Source organism: Neoarius graeffei, chromosome 23 (genome assembly GCF_027579695.1).
Source record: "Neoarius graeffei isolate fNeoGra1 chromosome 23, fNeoGra1.pri, whole genome shotgun sequence".
In the NCBI taxonomy this organism is placed as follows: domain Eukaryota; kingdom Metazoa; phylum Chordata; class Actinopteri; order Siluriformes; family Ariidae; genus Neoarius; species Neoarius graeffei.
The window spans coordinates 54,762,038-54,768,037 of record NC_083591.1 but is presented as its reverse complement, the minus strand read 5'-3'; positions in this window follow the sequence as shown (position 1 = coordinate 54,768,037).

Sequence of the window (6,000 nt, the reverse complement as noted above, 5' to 3'; positions counted from 1 at the left end):
GGAACTTGGTGGAAGGGTGCAGCATGCGTCAACGAAGAACCCATTAATTTTGGAGCGGGTCCGCGTTATGGGGTGGATCCACGAATTAAGTATCACGTTTGCTAACATTACAATTACAGCATTTGGCCTTGGCAGAGGTCTGTGCTGTCTGAGCGCTCTTCTCGTTTGTTTTTAAGCTAATGTCACTTTAACATTGGAGAAGGTATGTTTTTATCTTTAAAATATCCTTGATTTACAGGGAAGTGAGACGAAATATGCAAATTTGGTTTTGTTTCCAAATTATTTCTTGAAGCAGCATTGGCTTTAGATTAGCTCCAAAGAGTTTAATCTCCCTGATGAGGAAAACAAGCTCGATTATGACGGGAGTCCAGTGGATACACCTCTGAAATATTGGTTTCCTTCAGCCTAGGCACATAAATCTAAAATGTCCCACTTCTCTTGCTTTGTTCTCAGATTAATGTACGTATATTGGCAGAAACACAGTCCTCATTTGGTATTGCTTTCCCCCTGAATCATTCGCTTCTCATGAGTTCACACATTGGACTGAAGAAACAACTATCGACTCCACATTAACGATCCTGCTCTAATGTGTGAACTCATGAGATGCAAGTGATTCAGGTGGGAAGACAATAAACCCAAGTGAAGAGTGTCTAAGCCTGAGACTAGAGTTTACAATGTTGTGAATTATACTGTCAGAAATATAATATTGGGAAATGTTCGGTATGCAAGTCCTAATGAGATGAAAGATGAAATTTACATAATGTGTTGGGTTTATTATATTTTTTAAAAGAAATTAACCTGTTGTTGTTAATGACCTGAACAAGATTCTTCTCAGGTTGATTAAATGATGCTTAATAGAATGTGTGGTCTGAATAGAATTACATTCCTGGCATTTAGTGGATGCTCTTATCCAGAGCGACGTACAACATACCCAGAGCAGCCTGGGGGTTAGGTGCCTTGCTCAATGGCATTTCAGCCATTCCTATTAGTCCAGGGAATCGAACCAGCAACCTTTCACTCCCAAAGCTGCTTCTCTAACCATTAGGCCATGGCTTCTAGATGTTAGCAAACTACAGAGATCTCAAATTTCAGTTTGGACCATATCACTAGAGGTTTGGAAATACTGCAAGAATGAACCTTTCAAACTCATTTAAGATGCATCGGTGGTGCCGTGACCCGGATCCTGGATCCAACCTGGGAATTGCTCAGGACACAATGTTAAAATGCAACCGTGCACCTTCAATGAGTTTTAAAGAACTTCAATTTTCCAGATGAAAGAAACACATTAGGGCAGAAAAGGAATATCCTTAAGGGCACCATGTGTTAGGTTTTGATCTGTCTGTAGCAAAGGAGGTTGAATTGACAAAGTATGATCTAGGAATGTAGATCCCTGCCACCGGAGAGATTCTGCCTCACGGATCGATCCGGGAGCAAACAGTCACTGACACAGACACAGCTGTTTAGAGAGGTCTCATCTCATCATCTCTAGCTGCTTTATCCTTCTACAGGGTCGCAGGCAAGCTGGAGCCTATCCCAGCTGACTACGGGCGAAAGGCGGGGTACACCCTGGACAAGTCGCCAGGTCATCACAGGGCTGACACATAGACACAGACAACCATTCACACTCACATTCACACCTACGGTCAATTTAGAGTCACCAGTTAGCCTAACCTGCATGTCTTTGGACTGTGGGGGAAACCGGAGCACCCGGAGGAAACTCACGCGGACACGGGGAGAACATGCAAACTCCACACAGAAAGGCCCTCGCCAGCCCTGGGGCTCGAACCCAGGACCTTCTTGCTGTGAGGCGACAGCGCTAACCACTACACCACTGTGCCGCCCACTGTTTAGAGAGGTTTCTCGGTTTATTGTAGGACAAACATGAGCGTGCGTACATTCACATGCAGAAGTGTGTCATAGCGATGTGATTGGACGATGAAGTGATTGATGAAGCTAGGTTATCTATGTATAATGTAAATGGACGATGATTCATTACATCACTGGTTTATACTACATTACTGTATGAAAGAAGAGCGACATTGTCCCGTTACATCACCTGTCAGGATCGTAGTCTTATGGAAGAAGGAGGAACATTACAAGTCGAAGTCACCTTCGTTAAGCAGAGAGCAGAATGTGAGAGCGAAGATACATCTTGAGGATTTAATTTAACTAAAACAAGTAGCAATTAGGACCACCTATACCAGTTTCAACAAATATTTTTATCACCGACCAATGCTACAATTTATTACCATAGACTACTAGAGTGTGCAATGATGAGTAAGAGGAGATCACAGATAGAGATAGTGCTGTAATGATCTGGAAACAGCAGAGCAAAGCTGGGGAAAAGGATGCAGATTGGATTTTCAGGGATCAATCAGCTGCTACTGAGTAAAATTACAGCCAAGTACTTTATTTTTAAAAAAGGCAGCTTTCTCCATGCTCCTCTTAAGGGCTCGGTCCCACAACACCGATAACTATATCTATAACTCCAACTATGACTCTACCTCTGCCTGAATGTAGTTCCAGTCTGGAGCAGTTAGACCACAACTATAATCCCGACTATAATATCGCTCGGTCCTGCCACTCGGGGAAATAAACACATGCAATTTAGGAATAGTCATGGAAGTTTTTTCCAAGTAGTAGCAGCACATCATTATTCCGAGTCATACTGTACAGCTTGGACTTCAAAACATCCCATGTACACACTCCAGTGGTTGATTGATTAAAATATGGATAAGTCACAGATTACGGAAATATAATTTTAAAAAAAGGATACAAAATATGGATTGGTTATGGATTTTAATACGGATGCTAATAATTTACAGATTAGTCACGAACGTTTCAGTATATTACAGATTGGTTACCGATTTCATCATGGACAAAAAATTAAGTCTAAAACAATTAAATGTTTGGACTGCCGAAGTTCATCATTAAAATATCTTACCTGCATTTATATGTTTACTTTATTAATTTACTATTGATATTTCATGGAAAATCACACATCCGTGAATAAAAGATCCGTGCTTTGTGTTTTCCATGAATCCGTATTCCGTGACTTCATGACGCAACAAGGATGTAGAAAGATGTTCAGGAAAAACAGCACATGCTCAGACAACATCACATGTAAACAATGACCTGATTGGTCAGATGTTTTATCGGATCAGGTTCAGGCCTGGAAAAATTGCTCCAGAAGCAATCTCACCGATACGGATAAAACCAGGCCTGGGCTGTAGGGATCGTTATTGGTCTGGTATGAGCACCAACCACATAAACTGCAGGGGACCCATTTATTTATAGGTATAGCTGTAGTTATGTAGTGGGACCGGACCTTAACACAAGCTGGTGTGGATGAAAAAGTGTGCATCTTGGCACTGGAGTGTACCAGCTCTCATCTGCCAAAGTCTGCTGGTGAAAGAGTGCCCATGTGCATCAGGTCATATGCTATTGACATGGTGCAGGTGCTGCTGCTGCTGATGATGATGATAGAGGCCTGTTTACTTCTAGATTTTATAAAATTCTTGATTACTCAGTGCACCTGTCCCTTGTAATTAGTCCTGTTTGGCTGCTTTCACTCTTGGCAAAAGTGCTGGCTGGAGCGACTTTTGTACTGGTATGTAAAAAACAGCTTATGCAACATACTCACTGCACCAACACCACCACTCTTAGCAACTAGTTTCACGCCTGACTAGTTTCAGCAAACTAAATAGCCTTGCTCGCTCTTTAAATTGCATTTCTTATGTGATGAGGAGGTTTGTTTGCTTTCGTTGTAGCTCTGAAGGCAGAAAATCAACAGAATATTTAAGTTATTCCATGAAATCGAGTCATACACGAACTGATAGCTGGCTATAATCCATGTACGACGAGATTGAGTGGAATAACTGTTTTATTCTATCCACGTTGACTAGATTTTGAGAAACTGAGCATTTTAATTTTTTTGCAAATTCGATAAATAAACTTTATACAAAATGTCTGACAAAATCATTTCCACTTAGAATGTAAACAAACTGGCAAAAATGACAGGAGCAATTTGTGAAAAATGCAATAATAATTCTTGAAAAATAAAAAATATGTTCTTACTATCAAATACTTTTATTCCATATTTTGTTGCTCTTTTAATATTCTTTTTTTTGGGGGGGGCTTTCTTCTTCTGGCAGTTGGCAAACCAACTTAAAGGTGCATTACTGCCACCGACTGGGCTGGAGTGTGGAACAGGAGATATTGGGGGGGAACTAATATTCTTTTAGCTATTCCTGTTTCTTTTAAATACTTGATTATTTTTGGGGTTTCATTTTCGAGTAGAGTTTTTATTTAGTCCTCGGTTGGTCCAGCAACTTGCTCTGCCATTTTGTTTTTCTCCACTCATGGTATATGAGCTGATATCCTTGTAGTAGAGTAGCCAATCAGAGCGCGTGATTGCTCATATCCAGTGAATGTGGATAGAATAAAAGCTCTTATTTGTAGTTGAATGATAACATTGGAATATCATAAATGAAATCTTTTTCATTCGTAAATTTCTTCAAATTTTGCTCACCAGCCCTTTGTCTTCCATGTCTGTTGTTCTTGCTTGCACCCCGTCCTGTGACCTGATTGGTCAGGAGCTAAGTGCTTGAAGTCAATTAGTCCTTTTTTGAAAATTTTCCTTGCTTTTAACCGAGGAGACTTTACTGTGAGAGAGAAATTGCAGGCATAACATTCTCTTTTGGATGGGGGGGGACATCAGGTTTGAACTGCTGAGAAAACAGAGGCTTGTTACCATGTCATGCACAAACGTGGTCCATGACCAAGCCTGTGATTTGGTTATTACAAAGTAGATGTTCGATCCAAGATGGATGATTCTTAAAAGCGTCTTTCATCTTCCTGTAGATGTGGAAATTGTCATGCAATTTCAACAGCGCCATCTGCAGTACTGGAGCTCTTGTATGCTACGGCAAATACAAAACCTCTGAGAGCATCTGAAGGTGGTTGTTTCTTCTCACAACCTTTGCATGTTGTCTTTGTGGCCTTTAGTTAGTGTGTTTTGTAAAAGTCTTGCATATTTCTGTCCAATTTTTGTGCAATATTCCTTGAATCTAAACAGGATCCAAGCCCATTTCCTCTCCTGCTATATGCTGAACAGGTGGCATACTCGATAAGCCACAGCTCCTGAAGGCAAATTAAACCATTTAACATGTTTGAAATGTGCTGCACAGATAAAACTGAAACTCCAGACATTTCAGTGTATCCTCACTGTAAATCAGTTCCATTTATTCCATACCCTGTTTTCCTTCGTCATTGCTTATCTGGTCTTCTCCTAGTCTGTCATTGAGAACTTGGTGAAAAATGATTTTAAATTGGCACAAAAAGACATTATTACTGGTCTATTTTTGGTCATCATGGTCCATAATGATGTTACCCCAAATAATCAGTGGGAGTTACATTCAACAAAAACAGGCCCCCGCTGTGCCATCAGTCTGTAATTACGCTAGAGTTTCTTGCATGAGTTCCTGTGGGTATGGTGCACTAATCAACAGTCTGGGACTCGAGGAGGTAAATTATGCAAGCTATATGCTAATTCAGCTTCATTTAGACAAAGAAACATAGCTATGGCTCCTAAGGGGGGGATCTAGGCGATCTTCAGACACTTGAAGTCAGAGCTATTAATGTGAAGTGGTGTAATCTGTGATTAATAGCTTTATAGATGCGTGTGCATGTAAAGCTGCTCGGACTCACAGTTTATAATTATTCACTTCCTGTATTAAACAAGTGAAACAACAGTTTCTGAGGGAATAGAGCATTCTGACAAATTGCTGTTCTCAAAAAAAAAAAAAAAAACCATGGCAGAACTGGTGCACAGATTTTGCTTGGTTGAAAGTTTGAATCCTGGTGATATCACAGCTATCCACAGCTAGTACAAATCCCGTTCTGCCATTTTGGTTACCTACCAATTCCCATCCACCAGCCAGCTTTCCTAGTGTTGGCCTAGTGGTTAGCGTGTCCGCCTCTTGAGCGGGAGAACATGAG